This window comes from Ornithorhynchus anatinus, chromosome 6 (assembly GCF_004115215.2).
Source record: "Ornithorhynchus anatinus isolate Pmale09 chromosome 6, mOrnAna1.pri.v4, whole genome shotgun sequence".
Taxonomy (NCBI): Eukaryota; Metazoa; Chordata; class Mammalia; order Monotremata; family Ornithorhynchidae; genus Ornithorhynchus; species Ornithorhynchus anatinus.
The window spans coordinates 20,250,178-20,267,852 of record NC_041733.1 but is presented as its reverse complement, the minus strand read 5'-3'; positions in this window follow the sequence as shown (position 1 = coordinate 20,267,852).

Sequence of the window (17,675 nt, the reverse complement as noted above, 5' to 3'; positions counted from 1 at the left end):
GCCCTCCTAAAAAGCCACCTCTTCCAAGAAGTATTCCTTGGCATTCTCCACCTCCCCTGGCCTGCCTGCCCTCCTTGCCCCATCAGCCAACTTAGCACTCGTGGGAATATCTAGTCACTAATTAAATTTCTTACTTTTGCTTTTATCATGTATCTCTAGGCCCTAACCTATTGCTTGTTGGGACATTTATAACTGTATCTTCCCCCATTAGATTACTCGGAGCCCTTCCTTAAGTACTCATCTCCTCCATTCATTCATTCATCCAGTTGTCTTTGTTGAGCGCTTACTTTGTGCGGACCACTATACTGAGTGCTTGGGAGAGTAGGCTACAACAATAGACACATTCCCTGCCCAAAACGAGCTTATCACTCCTCTTTACATCATCCACACACTTGGATCTGGACTCCTTAAAGAGAAGCAGCGTGGCTTATTGGAAAGAGCCCGGGCTTGGGAGTCAGAGGTCATGGGTTCTAATCCCGACTCTGCCCCTTATCAGCTGTGTGACCTTGGGCAAGTCACTTCACTTCTCTGGGCCTCAGTTACCTCATCTGTAAAATGGGGCTGAAGACTGTGAGCCCCATGTGGGACAATCTATTACCTTGTATCTACCCCAGTGCTTAGAACAGTGCTTGGCACATAGTAAGCGCTTAAATACCAACATTATTATTATTATTATTATTATTTGATATCCACCCCAATCCCAACCCTACAGCACTTTTGCACATATCCTTATGGTCCTCTACTTCTTCTTTTGGCAATTTATTTTCATGCCTGTCTCCTTCTCTAAACTGTAAATTTACCTGCTCTCCCAACTCTACAGACCCTGAAATAATAACGGTGGTATTTGTTGAGCGCTTATTATGTGCCAGACACTGTACTAAGTGCTGGGGTAGGTGGAAGATCATCAGATCCCACATGGGGCTCACAGTCTAAGTAGGAAGGGGAGCAGGTATTGAATCCCCATTTTGCAGATGAGGGAACTGAGGCACAGAGAAGCGAATCACCCAAGGTCACACAGCAGGCAAGTGGCGGAGCCGGGGATTAGAACCCAGGTCCTCTGACTCCCAGCCCCATGTTCTTTCTACTAGACCACACCCTCCTCCTCTACTGTATTGTACTTTCCAAAATGCTTAGTCGGGTGCTCTGTACACAGTAAGTGTTCAAATAAATATGATTGATTAATGGATTGATTGATTACAAACTCCTTATGGGTAGGAACCATGATTTTTGCATTTTCCCAAGAACCTAGAACAGAGCTCCGTCCACTGTACGTTCTTTGTAAATGCTGCCAATTGCTGATGCAGCCAATTGAAATAATAATAATAATGGTATTTATTAAGTGCTCATTATGTGCCAAGCACTGTTCTGAGCACTGGGGTAGATATAAGGAAATCAGGTTGGACCCAGTCCCTATCCCACGTGGGGCTCACACTCTTAAATCTGAAATCTCCAATATCAAGGCCTGCACTTGTCCCACTTACAACTTAGCACCCAGAGCCTTGATCCCAGAACATTGTCTTGTTGACAGCTAATAGCATCTCTGTCTTTTTCGTCTCCCTGCCTTTCTGTTCCCTCATCCCACTGATGGCTGGGTGGGGCAGGGAATCTGTCTGTTTATTGTGATACTGTACTCTCCTAAGCGCTAAACACAGTGCTCTGCACACAGTAAGCTCTCAATAAATGTGATCGAATGAACGAACGAAAATATTCGTCCCCATTTTACAGATGAAGCAACTGAGGCCCAGAGAAGTTAAATGACTTGCCCAAGGTCACACAGCAGACAAGTGGAAGAGCCGGGATTAGAACCCAGGTCCTTCTGATTCCCAGGCCGTGCCCTATCCAATAGTCAACACCGCTTCCCTATTCCTTGTTCATTTCTATTCTTTGTTCACTGTTTCCTTAAAAGAAGTACTTGAAAGAACCCAAAGCACTTCCCAGAGCCCAAGGTCATTAAAAGGATGCCCAGGACACAAAATACCTGGTTTACAAAAGCCAGCCCCATCTCCTCTCGTGTTTCAGACAGCTCTGCCTGCTGGATGAGGTCTTCGCGACCCTGCAGGTTGACCCTGTGGACCAGCTCTCCACCTCGAGGTCACTGTCATGTTGTCTTGCGATTTTTGGAGCGGTGTGGCTGTTAGCCTTGGTCTGTGGCTCACCCCCTCCCTCCGCCGCCCCCACCCCCACCACTCTACACAAGCTGTTCCTTGGGGAGCCCCTCTGCTGTTCAGGCAAAAAATCAGAGAGGAGGAAGATTGGAGGAGAAGACCAGGGGCAGGACAAGGTCTGTTCCTTTAAATCTGTTTTCCTTTTTTCACCAGCACAAGTGCCAGACCTCTGAGCACACAGAAGCTGCAGTGATGGTGCCTCTGAAATATTAATGAGTCGATTCTCTGCGTTAACTCCCCCTCCCGCTCTCAAGCTTCCTCCCGCCCTTCTTCCTAAATGCATTGATTGTCCTTGCAGCAATCCCTTACTGTACAGCAGCACAGGATGGTCACAGATATGTGACAAGGGGAGAGAAAAATAAATAGATTAAAAACACTTCAAGGCCTTAGCAAGTGGCTGTCTCCTGCTGGCTGGGTGGGAGCACTGCTATGATAATAATAATTTTTAAAAAGAACCTTGAGAAACAGAGGAAAACTACGTGTTTTCCATTATCATTTTCTATTTACTTAATCCCCTTCTTGGAGGACCTGAAGGGGACTTAGAAACTTTAAACTCTCCGACATCTGAAAGGTTGCTAAAACTGTATTGGTTACCATCTCCAGAATCTGATCCATTTTTCATCTGGGCGGGAAACATCTGACTGCTAACTCCGTTGCCTTTTACTCTCCCAAGTGCTTATTCAGTCCTCTGTGCATAGTTAGTGCTCAGTAAATACGATCGATTGAGTAATCGGTAGTTGACAGAGAGCATCTTGAGGAAGGAAGGTCAATACATGGAGGTTGTCTTGCTTGAGGTGGGGGTGGGAGAGATTGGGACTGAAACAGGAGACTTTTTTTGTTAGACTGTAAGCTCCTTGTGGGCAGGGAATGTGTCTATCAACTCTATTGAAATGTACTCTCCCAAGTACTTGATACAATGCTCTGCCCACAGTAAGCACTCAATAAAAGCCATTGATTGATTGATTGACTGATTCTTCTCTCACTCTCAAGTTCATTGTTCCAAGTCCACAACATCAGGGTTTATTGTTCTTTCTTTCCTGACTCAAATATACAGTAAAGTGAGGTTGCATTCATCAGGGCAGGGGAGCCCAAAAGAGCAGCGAAGACTCCCCTTGATGCCAGAACAACCTCTCCTCTCTTCTAACACGACAGGTATGCAGGTATCCAGGGAGCAGCAAGAAAGGACGGAAGGTGGGGTGTCTTAGAAACTGCATCTACAAAAGCAATATGAAGCAGAGAATTCAACTAGTGCTGATTGTGATCACTGAACACAGCCAACCCAATCATTCAGATCCCCAAAATAGTAATCCACTTGATTCCCCATTAGAAAGGCTTTTGAATGAGCGATCTGGATAACCTCAATGTTCCTCTTGCTTAGACCCCGGCCAAGTTAGATCATAAGGACTCAATTGCTCTCTCCCGACCCTGGTTTAGGGTTTAATGGATGTGAATCGCTCGCCATCGCTGTAGGAACCTGTCTGCCCCGACTCCTAATTCCATACTCGCGCACGGAGGAAGGTGCTGTGCGTTCCTTAGTTGTGTAGTGAGCCCTTGTTGATGGTGATGATGCTCAAACGTTTATAGGAGCAGTTTGTGTGATTTCGAAGCATTTTGCTGGGGGTGTCACATCTTTATTTGGAAAATCAAGGATTTGGTATGATGTTGTTGACCGAGTATGTTTCTTTTTCCAGCGGGGAAGTTGAGTGATGGTTGGGGAACTGCCTTCAGAGTCCGGCTCTCTCTGTTCTACTCCCTGTTTTGCTGTTTATGAGCTCAACTGTTGCTCTCATGATTCTCCCTAAGTAGCATTAGGAGACTACCCTGAGCTTGCATTTACCCGGGAATTAATGGAAAGAATGATTTCAGGGACTCTTGACTTCTCGTTTTTCCCCCTGCCTGGCTTACCAGAAATGCTGGCAAATCATGGAATTGCTCTCTGCCTCAGTTTCCTGCTTTGAAAAATGAGGTGGAAGATAAGACTCTAGGGATATTGTGACAAGCTACTAATTAATGATTGTATGTATTTTGAGAATATAATTGTTACCTTCTGGGAAAGATATTCAACAGCTGGAACTTAATATTACTCTAGCATTCTTCTCTCCCTGGGCTCACGCTGATTATATGAACAATAGAGACTAAGGGCTTAAACTGGTTATTCATCAGCACGAATAACTGCCGCCTCTCAAGTACCAGAGAGTTCCAGGTGGAGAGGCCTCACCATTTGAACTGAGCCCAGAAGTCTTGTGGGTTCAGGAGTCAGGATCATTACAAATTGCTCAAGTCCACATTCCCACATTCTTCTTTCTGGATATTTGAAGGCTAGATGGCAAACTCATTTCCTGAGCTAAGCTGTTAGCACAAGACATCAGAAGCTTCTGAGGAGAAAAGCTGATATTCTTGGCCTTTTGGGTGTTTTGATGTTGAATTCTCAGAGTAGTTAGTGTCATTATCCCCCAAATCACTTCAGTGGGATGGAATGAAGAGACATAAATAACATCCAGTGTGGACCTAAACCATTCAAAGCGCATATTAATATATCTGTAATTTATTTACTTATTTATCTATTTATTTATGTCAATGTCTGTCTCCCCCTCTAGACTGTGTGCTCACTGTGGGCAGGAATGTGTCTATTTGTTATTATATTGTACTCTCCCAAATGCCTGGTACAGTACTTTGCACACAGTAAGCACTCAATAAACACCACTGAATGAATGACTGAATTCTCAAACAGCAGCATGGCCTAGAGAAGTAGCATGGCCTAGTGGAAAGAACATAGGCCTTGGGAGTCAAAGGACTTAAGTTTAATCCCAGTTCTGCAAATTTTCTGCCGGGTGACCTTGGGTAAGTCACGATTTCTCAATGCCTCAATTGCCTCATCTGTCACATAGGAACTGAATACCTGTTCTTGCTGGACTGACTGATGTGCTATTAGCTGTCAACAAGGCAGTGTTCTGGGATCGAGGCTCTGGGGGCTATGTTGTAAGTGGGACAAGTGTGGGCCAATATTGGAGATTTAAGATTTAAGAGTGTGAGCCCATGAAGGACAGGGACTGGGTCCCAAATGATTAACTTGTATCTATCCCAGCACTTAAAACAATGGTTGACACAGTGAATGCTTAATAAATACCATAAAAAACAGAACTTCCAAAACAAATGGCCCATAAACCTACTTGGTGGAAGGACCCAGAGTGTCACCTCAAGAAAGAGGAATTCCAGTCAATTATGTCTGGCTGCTTTACTCTTCCCCTCTTTCCCATCACCTGGCTACTAAGTGGCAAGCCCATTTTCCTACTAATTTGCCACCAGTAGGAAGCAATTACTGTTTTCTCTGAATTCCATTCTCTCTCCCCTCTCCACCCTCGATGGAGGGGTGCTTGACTCAGTAATCCCTCTAGATAAACAGGATGTCACTCCAATGTGTGGGTGGGGTTCTTCTTCCCATTTTCTCCTAAATCTCCAAGCTCCACCACTCTAACTTCCTCAAAGCCCTAAATGAAGGGGCTGGTTTCTGCTCCTGCAGAATTTAGAGCTTTAGAAAGGATGAAGGGCCGAGTGGGCAAGTTACAGCCCAGCAAGGGGGCCCCTCCGGCCTGCGGAGTGGAGGCCGAGGGCTGGCTCCAGGCCTGCCCCCCAGAACTGTCAGGAATCTCTTCTGATGCCCCCCCTTTGCACACCTGGAAGCTCTTGAACCTGCAGTGGGCGAGGATTGCTGGCCATCTGCCACACGCTCGGAGATATTCGGGAGCCAGTGGGCAGAAACGCAGCTGCTTCCACTCTTCAAAGTCCAACATCCCCCTGGCTCCTGCTTTTTACCAGCAACAGTCCAGTAGAGCTTTTAAAATCTAGTAAGCAGTTCCCTCAGGTGAAATAGCTGCCCATCCCTGATGTAGAGAAGTGAAAATCTAAGCATGTTGTCGTTCAGAATACCAAGCAAAAGACAGAGCTTTGTCACTCTCCAGACCATAAAACACCCAAACCTGACACCCTGTATACAGTTCTGATTGCTGTATCACAAGGAGGATGCACTACGGCAAGAGAGAAGGGCAGCCAGGATGATCATTCAGTTAGATGGAGTGGTTCCACATATAGAGAGACTGAAATGATTAGACTTGGAGCCTGGAAAGACGAATCAATCAGTCATATTATTGAGTGTTTACTGTGTGCAGAGCACTGTACGAAGTGCTCAGAAGAGTTCAGTATAAGAGAGTTGGTATAACAAAGCCTGAAAGGGAACACAACTGTCGCTTGCAAAACGTTGGAGGGCTGAGAATATCACTGTTAGGCCCCAAATCTCATAATGCCAGGACAAGGGGGCATCCACTGATACCTGACGGGGGTAAGTTCAAAACACATAACATTTCTTCTCATGGCTGGTGGCCCAACTATTAACTCTTTACCAAGGGAAATTGTTCAGGCCAAAATCAGGGGAAGCTTCCTGAGAGGTTGGATCAGCATTCCAGAATGGTTCCTAGGTATGAAGTTAGGCACGTAGAATAAAAAGTTAGGGATGTTCCAAGTAGAGGTCGAAAAGGGGAAACAGAATAGTGGACTAGTTGGACCACTGGACCAACCCAATAGTTCTTAGATAATAATCAGGATTTACTTTATGTTCTAATTTGGGTGAGTCAGGGAGTCAGAAAGCAGAAGAGCATATAAAACTAGAGGATATAAAACTAGAGGAGTGGATAAGGAGGTCAAAGTTATCCAGTTCTTCTACTTCAGAAACATTTCTACAAAAGCACAAAACACTTCATTATTAACAGTCATCATTAATGTGCCAGGTTAAGGAAAGTTCTTCAGGTTGACCTCAAACTTACAAACTTCCCCTCATTATCATGTCATTCTACAGTATGCTGATTTGGGAGCACTATTTAGATATCTCTTCCAAAGAAGGTTTGAACTCAGTGGGTAGTCGATTGATCCCTATGATTTAATTACAGAGTATGTGACCTTTAAAAGAGGAAATAGGCCTGGATTAGTCCTGGGTGACCCTGTGGCAAATCAGTGGGTAACACAGGTTTGAACACACCTATGTCCACATGTATGGAAGGATTTGGGACTTCCCATAACAGTGCCCTTCTAAAGTCTAATGAGAAGTTCCTTTATCCTTAATGGTAACTTTGAACCTTCCAGTCCCTGGCAATTAGACACATGTAGACACAAGAACACCCACAGTTCATGCATTTATGCTCAGCCTTGTGATATTCATGCCGTATCAAAAATTACACTGGTCTCCTGGTGGCTGTTTTCCTCAACTGGGTGCGACCAGGTTATCTTTTCTCATAAAGTCCACCTGCTCTTGTTCAAGGGGCCTGATATCGGGACAGCCATTAAGAGAAGATTTACTGATTGCTTAAGAAGCAAATGAGGTGGGCCATGACTAAATCTCAGACTTGAATCTCCCAGCTTCGGTTTTTGACCTAGTTGCTTATAAAAGGTATAATGGAGCGGATTCCCCCAGGTTAGTCCCAGCAAGTGAAAGGCACTTTAGAAAGCCGCACTTTCCCTTCCAAATCACTAGAATGCCATTTAGTTGTTACTTTAGGCAATTAGTGGTGATGGGGGGGACAGAACTGGTGCGGATAATGGAGTACCACGGTTGATCCCCAAACCTCATTTCAGCCATTAGTTGAAACCTCCCTGCACCTTCCTCAGAGCCTCGGCCTAAAGCTCTTGACAATGGTCCACTTTTGTAGTTGCTCATTTTTCCTTTGCTTACCCACTGGTGGGATTTCTGATGATCCGGGAAATGGCCAAAATGAAGCCAGAGGGAGGAGGAGGAGGAGAGCTAAGAAGCCTGGATAGACCACAATCTAGATCATCAGTTCTGAATCATGATAAATTGCTTGATCTGTATCGGTCTGGAAGCTTTCTTTGAGCCAACAGATTTTCAGGGCTTAGAATTTAGGAGTTGGAAGAGCTTGCTCAACATTTCAAGTTGTATGGCCCTGCGTCAGGAAACAATCACCGGAGAGAAATTTTCCTTGTGGTAGATGGCACGTGCTTTCCTGGGGCCTTATTCTTCAAGGGGTTTCCTTCAAGTTTAAGGTTCTTGGACTAGATTGGGATAATGGTGGTGACTTTGCTATGCAACATGGGACAGAGACTGTTTCTAAACTCGTTGTACTGTATTTACCCCAGCTTCTGGTACATAGTCAGTGCTTAACAAATATTATTATTATTATTACAACCTACTACAGTTCAAATGGGAAATGAAGATGGGGGGTATTATTTTTTGAATGGCATTTGCTAAGAGCTTAGTCTGTGCCAGGCATTATGCTAAGCTCTGGGATAGATACAAGCTAATCTGATTGGACACAGACCATGTCCCATATGAGACTCACAGTCTTAATTCCCATTTTATAGATGAGGTACAGTGAGATGAAGAGAAATAAAGTGATTTGCCCAAGGTCATAGAGCAGACAACTGGTGGAGTGGGATTAGAACGCAGAACATCTGACTCCCAGGCCCACCCTCTTTCCACTAGGCCACCCTGCTGTTGAGTAGAATTCCATCACCCTCCCCTTTAACCCCAGATCACCTGAGTCAATTAGAAGCCAGCGCTGCCCCCAAGACTCTCTCTCCCTAGAAAGCACTGGTTGCTTGGAGAAATAGTGCTGGGAGGGTGGAGAGATTCCTCCAAGCTGATAGTGAATCAGCACGAAGAAAAGGGCAGGCTGTCCTGCTGACGTTTCACGTTTCACAGAAGACAGGAGCTGAGACCCTGACCACTTACGATTATTAAAGATACCACAGTGCTCCTCTTGCCAGATTTGGGGTACTGACCTTAATGTCCTGGCCATTTCCAAATTAGAGAATTATGCTGTCATCTCTAAAATACTGAATTTGCCTACAGTTTCAATTAGTTATAGTGTCCCTCCATTCCTGCCTGGGTATTTATCTAGCACAATCAGCTTGTCCCAAGAACATTTGCTCTTGAAGCTTCCCAAAGCTCTGATGAGCTAAATCAAGAGCTTACCATTTCACAGATGGAGAAGCTGAAAGGCAGAAAAGTGAAAGAGCTCATGGAAAGCAGCATAGCCTAATCATTAAAACAGGGGCCTGGGAGTGAGAGGACCTGGGTTCCAATTCCCCCTCCACCACTTGTCAGCTGCACGACCTTGAGCAACTCAATTAACTTGTCTGTGCTTCATTTACCTCATCTGTAAAATGGACTGTGAGCACCATGTGGGACAAGGAATGTATCCAACCTGATTATCTTGTATCTATCCCAGCACTTTATACAGTGCCTGGAACAAAACAAACTTAACAAATACCATAAAAACCCAAAAAATTCAGTCATGCTTCTCCATCAGGGCAGCTTCAAAAGTAGGATTAAAACCCAAGCCTCCTGGCTGCTGGTTTGGTCAAACTTCAGTCCTTGATGAAGAGAAGGTAAAGAAAGGGATCTTCTGTTTCACTAACAGAGAAGTGAAAAAAAATCTCCTATGAGTTCAAACATCATTCTTGCACAGAATAAGAAAATAGATTGTAAATTCGCTGTGGTCAGGAAACGTGTCTACCAACTCTTGTATCGTACTCTCCCAACTGCTTAGTACGGTGCTCTGCACACAGTGAGCATTCAAGAAATGCCATTGATTTAAAAAAAAAAAGGACGGTAAAGTACTCCAGCTCTGAGTGGCATCTAGAAAGCTTGAAGAGTTTACTTGAATTAGTTGAAGGCCTTAGGAACACCTTCAGTTTTGTTGGGGTGTGGAGTGGCCTGGTCATAGTGACCAAGGTAGTCAACCAGGTGGCTTCAGTGAGATAAAGAAGAACCTGATACCTGTAAGGGAAAATGGATGAGTCTTGGTGATAGGGTCTACAGAGAAGAATCTGATACCTGTAAGGGAAAATGGATCAGTCTTGGTGATAGGGTCTTTTTAGGGCAAGGTTGTTACAAAGAAGGGATGAATAAGTGAAACTAGAGGAGATATCAGTTTCCCCACCCTGCATATGGGTGCAGTTGGGAAGTGAGGCCAGGATTCATTAGTGGGCACAGTTCGGCTAGAGGAAGGCATCTGTTCCAGCCTTTAAAGATGGGCTACACAACACGAGATTCCCTGTGGGGGTGGGAATGTTCAGGACATCCTTGTCGCTAAGTACAAACCATTTTTTTAGCCTACCCGCCCCTTCTGCCCTCCCACTAGCCATGAAATAAATAAAATCAGCTCAGTCACAATCACTTCTGAGCCTAGGTAGGGCACCACTAGTAAGGCAGGTAGACAGCGGGACGAGGGCATTTAGGGGAATTGGAAGAAATGGAGAGCTTGAGAGAAGAATTATATAATAGAGACACATGAGGAAAAGCTGATCTTGGCGAAGGCAGGAGACTGAACTAGATCGCCCTTTGAGATCACTCCCAGCTCCAGAAAACTTTAAAACGGTCACAAAAGCTTGGAATATTAGCTGGATTCCATAGTCTCATACTTTATATCAGTAGGAAAGATTTAAACATTAATTTGGGGGAAAACACAATGGTAGCCTTCCCGATTTTTCATTCCAGGACCTAATCTGAAGGCAGAGTAGATAGGATACTGCATCGGACATATCAATAATCTGCGTCAGTCTGACAAGATACCAGACTTACGTTGTCATTGAGAAAGGCAAATTTCATGAGCACTTTGTGTTCCCCAGTCAGCTCTGAACTGAACCTAATGATTCGTGATCCACCAAGAGCATCACGCAACCAACCTCTAGCTCTGCAACGGTATGGACTGCTCCGGGTCCAGATCTAAGGCTCTTTCCTGCTACCCTAACCAGTGATGACGGGATGTTGGTGGGGAGATGGATAGAATGGGGAGCAAAGGACTCTCCAACATTCAGTTCCGGGAACTACCGTCTCCATCGATGCATCGCTTAACATAATGATAAGGATAACCGGGATATTTGCTAAGCAGTTACTACGTGCCAAGCACTCTGTGAAGCACTAGGCTAGAAATGGTTGGGCACAGTTTCTGTCCCCCATGGGGCTCCCAGTTTAAGTAGGAAGTAAGGGAAAAGGATAGTCAGACATCTTCTCTGACTAAACCCTGATTCCTCCCACCTACTCTCCCCTCTCTGCCAACTCCGCACTTGACTGGTATCCTTTAAGCAATTTCCTACTCACTCCAGCCCCACAGTACTTACGTACATAGCCTTATACTCTATTATTTCCCTTATCTGTAATTTATTTTACTGTCTTTTTTCTCGTGAAGACTGTAAGCTCTTTTTGGGCAGGGATCACATCTACCTCCTCTATTTTATTGTACTTTCCCAAGCCTTAAGTACAATGCTCAGCACCCAGGAAACACTCGATAAATATCACTGATTGTTTGATTAACAGATCCTACCTCGAGATTTAATCTGTGGCTATGGGTGTTCCTTGAACCCTGAGCCACCTGGACTCTGAAGCTCCCTCATCTATCAGCTTCATCCTTCTGATTTTTGCTTTTATAATGTTCATTTGGTCTTGTCTTTTATGTATTTTAGTGTTTTATTGTTTCATCATCTCCTATGGTTCTGTCTTCAGTCCCCACTCCCTCCTTCTATTTTTTCACTGTGAGCCCCTTGAGGGCCAGGGACCATTGCTTACCCACCTTTGTATTCTTTCCCAGTGCTTAGAACGGTGTTGAACTTCTATGTAGCCCGCAGACTGGATTTGGCATTACTCTGAGGCAGCTCTTTCTATCCAAAGCAGCTCCTTCCTCAAATGCATTCCAACTTCCCAACATCCAGAGACCCAGACACCAGCAATGGGGACTGGCCAAAAGGAAGCACTAACTCCATCCTTTCCCAACCCAGAGTCAGCAAGGGTCCACCGAAGACAGAAGTGGCAACCCAACACAGTCGAATCCCACTCTCTGCCCCTCCCTTGCTCTTCATTCTTGGCCAAGGAAACTCAAATGTGATATAACTGCCCTCCTACCTTGATTTAAGGGTATGCAAATGATTTTAGAGTAGTGCATTTTGGTTCTCCCAGGTAAGCAATTTCCATCTCCGTGCTGTCAGCTCCCCGTTACTGTTTGAGTAATCACAACCATAAGAGAGACTCCTCACATAGACTGTTGCGTGTTTCCCCAACCTAATGGTAGGGCTAGAACTCTTCTTTGCTTATTGCTGAAAGAGGCATTCCTTCTGAGCTCTGGGACCAATAGTACTTTCTAAATAGCCCATTTCTCTACACTAAACTAAGACCAAAAATGAAGCTAGTGTTCTTCCACAGAGTCACAGATAAATTGGAATTAAAATAACTCAGCCGAATGGGTAATGATTTTGGAAGGATTACTATTGCCCGGAAAGTGAATTTGCACGGTGGTTTTTATCCCAGACTCTATGGTACCTTGAGAGTGAATGACTGAAGGGGTTTGATATTAAGAGTGGAGATTTTTCTGATAGTAATTCTTTTTCAACTATTTTAAATCTGTTTAAGTAAAATTATGCAGTTCATGACAAAGAGGTTTCAAATGTTTTGTTTAGCCCAGGTATCTTCTTTCATATGTTTATCTTTGGGTGGGTTAATAATATGAGTTCATTTTTTTGAAACATGGTCTAGATCAAAACTAGCATTTGAGCTAGTCCTCAAGTGCTTGTGCTGAGGTCAAATAGCCCACAAATCTGTAGAATCTGAAAACTGAAAGAACCCCAAGGTTCTTATAAAGTTGAAAAGCTTTGTGTTATAGGGACTCTGGGTCTAATAGCAAATCCACGTGTTAGCTTCTTTCAACGGGATGGAGGATAAATGTTGTTGGTCTTTGTGTTCCTTATGAAAAAAGGCAGATCGTATTTAAACCAAACCAGTCCAGGTTCTAATCAGCCTGGGCAGACCTCCAGGGGGAATTTGTTGCCCCTTCTCTTAGAATTAGGAAATCTATTTTAGGCTCCAGTCATCTAGTTAGGAAGCATGGTAATTGACAGGCTAATTATTCAAGTCAAAATCCGTTCAGGTCTCACCATCTTTATTCACCTGCTAATGGTTTGCGAAGATCTGCTTAAACATTCGGTCATCCTCTCCCACTCCAAGGAGAGAATTTATCTGTACCGTTACTCTGGAATTGGAGTTGTGTACAGAGGCATAATTGCTTTTCCTCCTGAGACCAGGGATCATGGTCTTTAAGGTCTATATGTCCTGCCCAGCTTGCCCCAGAAACGAGGGCTAGAGTCAGGAGAGGGCTGTGCAGAGAGGAAGAACTTGGTTACTTAAGCAGCTGTGAACTGGGGAGGATAGGTGGTGATCAAAGCTGGGCTTTGAAAACATAGACACCCAGAATCCCTAGCTATCGTGCCAGAAGGTGATGAGTCAATCCTCTCCCTTCTGGTTTGAGAGATTAAATTCCATATCGTTTGCCATGTAGGATGCCAGAGAGCTGTTATTTATTTATATATTTTTTTTTTCATTTTCAAATGGCAAATCTCTGTTCACTGAGCATGGAGAACACTCAAAAGTCCCACAAAGATTGGTTAAACATGGACATTTGCCTTGAGATTCCTGGTCAGAACAAGGCACGTAATGGTTTATTTTTCTTCAGCAGGAGATTGCAGTATCATGGAATTATGATGCTAACGGAAGTCCAGGCCATCTGCTTAAAGTGTCCCCAAAGGAGCAGACTGGACTTCATGATGTATGGTGTCCTCTTGCCCACAACTGCGAGGCTCTGAGCTCAGACACCATGCAACACCACTTCGGCTTCCATTTCCTCTTCAGTCTCTCAACCCTAATTTATGTTCAAACCCATGTTATTCTTTTGTCTGAAACATTTTGAGGCAGATTTCAATCACTTCAACATTTCAGTCTGAAGAAGCGATTTAATGGATTAGAATGACACCCTGAAAAAGAGAGAAATTTGGACTTCGACTTTGACATTGGCTTCTTCGGTCATTGAATTTTAACCTTATGTTGCTTATTTCCCCCCTCAAAAGACAGAGCAAATAATTCTGTACTGTACTTGCCTTCAATGTTTTGGTTTTTTTCCTGAAACTGCTAAAAGTGTGCATACCTAAGGGGAATAGTGGGAAGGTTGGAAAATTTCTCAGGAATGTTGATCCCAGAGACTAGAGCTGAGGAACTTTGCACAGTTGCCAGGTAGTAGAAGAAGCAGGGTAGGTTTTTGGAAAAAGATCTTCCCTTCCACTTACCAGGACTTTATTGTTCTGTTGAGTTCCTGCTGATATGTTCTCTGTCTCCTGCACTGACAGAGATCCCACTATTTTGCTCAGAGTTTTCTTCAGGCCAAAAGGCAATGTTGCCCACCCAGCTACCCCAGGGCTTTTGGGTGTGGAAGGCTCTCCTCAGTAAAGTGCTTTGAGCTCTTTTGGTGGGAAGCATGAAGGGATTAATAATTTAAAATTCTGACTTTTTTAGAGTTGTAAAGCACTTTGGTAGTGGAAAGTTCCATGTGGTGCCCATCAATAAATGAATGGATATAAAGTAGTATTAGGAAAGGGCTACCAGTGTTTCTAACTGGGCTCTTAGAGTTTATTCATTCATTCATTCAATAGTATTTATTGAGCGCTTACTATGTGCAGAGCACTGTACTAAGCGCTTGGGATGAACAAGTCGGCAACAGATAGAGACAGTCCCTGCCGTTTGACGGGCTTACAGTCTAATCGAGGGAGATGGACAGACAAGAACAATGGCAATAAACAGAGTCAAGGGGAAGAACATCTCGTAAAAACAATGGCAACTAAATAGAATCAAGGCGATGTACAATTCATTAACAAAATAAATAGGGTAACGAAAATATATACAGTTGAGTGGACGAGTACAGTGCTGTGGGGATGGGAAGGGAGAGGTGGAGGAGCAGAGGGAAAAGGGGAAAAAGAGGGTTAAGCTGCGGAGAGGTAAAGGGGGGGATGGCAGAGGGAGTAGAGGGAGAAGAGGAGCTCAGTCTGGGAACGCCTCTTGGAGGAGGTGAGTTTTAAGTAGGGTTTTGAAGAGGGAAAGAGAATCAGTTTGGCGGAGGTGAGGAGGGAGGGCGTTCCAGGACCGCGGGAGGACGTGACCCAGGGGTCGACGGCGGGATAGGCGAGACCGAGGGACGGTGAAGAGGTGGGCGGCGGAGGAGCAGAGCGTGCAGGGTGGGCGGTAGAAAGAGAGAAGGGAGGAGAGGTAGGAAGGGGCAAGGTGATGGAGAGCCTCGAAGCCTAGAGTGAGGAGTTTTTGTTTGGAGCGGAGGTTGATAGGCAACCACTGGAGTTGTTTAAGAAGGGGAGTGACATGCCCAGATCGTTTCTGCAGGAAGATGAGCCGGGCAGCGGAGTGAAGAATAGACTGGAGCGGGGCGAGAGAGGAGGAAGGGAGGTCAGAGAGAAGGCTGACACAGTAGTCTAGCTGGGATATAACGAGAGCCCGTAACAGTAAGGTAGCCGTCTGGGTGGAGAGGAAAGGACGGATCTTGGCGATATTGTAGAGGTGAAACCGGCAGGTCTTGGTAACGGATAGGATGTGTGGGGTGAACGAGAGGGACGAGTCAAGGATGACACCGAGATCGCGGGCCTGAGAGACGGGAAGGATGGTCGTGCCATCCATGGTGATAGAGAAGTCTGGGAGAGGACTGGTTTGGGAGGGAAGATGAGGAGCTCAGTCTTGCTCATGTTGAGTTTTAGGTGGCGGGCCGACATCCAGGTGGAGACGTCCCGGAGGCAGGAGGAGATGCGAGCCTGAAGGGAGGGGGAGAGGACAGGGGCGGAGATGTAGATCTGCGTGTCATCTGCGTAGAGATGGTAGTCAAAGCCGTGAGAGCGGATGAGTTCACCGAGGGAGTGAGTGTAAATGGAGAACAGAAGAGGGCCAAGAACTGACCCTTGAAGAACTCCAACAGTTAAAGGATGGGAGGGGGAGGAGGCTCCAGCGAAGGAGACCGAGAATGACCGGCCAGAGAGGTAAGAGGAGAACCAGGAGAGGACAGAGTCTGTGAAGCCAAGGTGAGATAAGGTATGGAGGAGGAGGGGATGGTCGACAGTGTCAAAGGCAGCAGAGAGGTCGAGGAGGATTAGAATGGAGTAGGAGCCATTGGATTTGGCAAGAAGGAGGTCATGGGTGACCTTAGAGAGAGCAGTCTCGGTAGAGTGGAGGGGACGGAAGCCAGATTGGAGGGGGTCTAGGAGAGAATGGGAGTTAAGGAATTCTAAGCATCGAACTAAGCATCGAGCTAAACTAATCTAAGTTTAGCAAAAGACCATTTTTTCAGTCATTATTTCATCAGGGTGCAACAAATAGACTTGTCCAGTCATTAATGCACAGGACAGTAAAGGCATTGAGGTAACATAGCAAACAAACCACAGCAACGACATAAGCCAAGGAAAAAAATGCACATAGAGGTGGTGGGCATCTGAGTAGTAGCGTTTTATTATTTTTATTAGCAATACTATAAATATTTGTGGTGTCTGTTAAATGTGCCAACCAATGCGATTAAGTGCTGGGTAGAAACAAGATAATTTTTGTATGCCTGCCGAACTAAGTGAACATCTGTCCCAGTAATGAGTATTCTGTTCATGTTACAGATTATGCTTTATACAAATTTATACCTGATCTCAAGGTGATTTTGTAGTAGAGTTGAGTTCAAAACTCCCCCGTCCTGGAGACCATGCCTGTATTCTTTGACACTGCCTCCCCACCCTTGTGGCCCGGGAATGTGTCTGTTTATTGCTATATTGTACTCTCCCAAGCGGGGCAAGTCACTGCATTTCTTTGGGCCTCAGTCACCTCATCTGTAAAATGGAGATTGAGACTGTGAGTCCAACATGAGACAGAGACTGCGTCCAACCCGATTTGCTTGTATCTATTCCATGTGTGACTGTGGGCAAGTCACTTCACTTCTCCGTGCCTCAGTTACCTCATCTGTAAAAATGGGGATTAAGATTGTGAGCCTCATGTGGGACGACCTGATTCCCCTGTATCTACCCAGTGCTTAGAACAGTGCTCTGTACATAGTAAGCACTTAACAAATACCAACATTATTATTAGTACAGTGTTCTGCACACAGTAATCACTTAATAAATATGATTGAATGAATGAGAAAACTACTGAGACTTTGACATTGTACAATGCCCTTTGGTTTTCAGGAAGGAAAAAGGATATGAAAAGTCTCTTATCTGCTTTGTCTTTATTCCTTTCGGGGCTGTGAGGTAATAAAAATGATATTCGTTAAGCACTTTCTATGTAACTAAACTCTAGTACAAGATAATCAGGTAGGACATAGTCCTGTCCCACAAAGGGCTCATGGTCAAAGGGGAAGAGAATAGGTATTCCCCATTTTACAGATGAGGAAACTGAGGCACAGAAAAGTTAAGTGACTTGCCCGGATTAGAATGCAGGTCTTCTGGTTTCCACATCTGTGCTCTTTCCACTATACCACTGTGTCTCTACAGAGCTTCTTTTTAAGCCATCCATTCACAAAGACCACCTGAGTCAGTCAGAACAAGGAACACCATTTTCTTTTTTCTCCCTGAGGGAACACCATCCTTTGTGGTGAATGAACAATGTCAGCATGATTAGAAATGAGAAAATTAATTACAGCACTTTTCCCGACC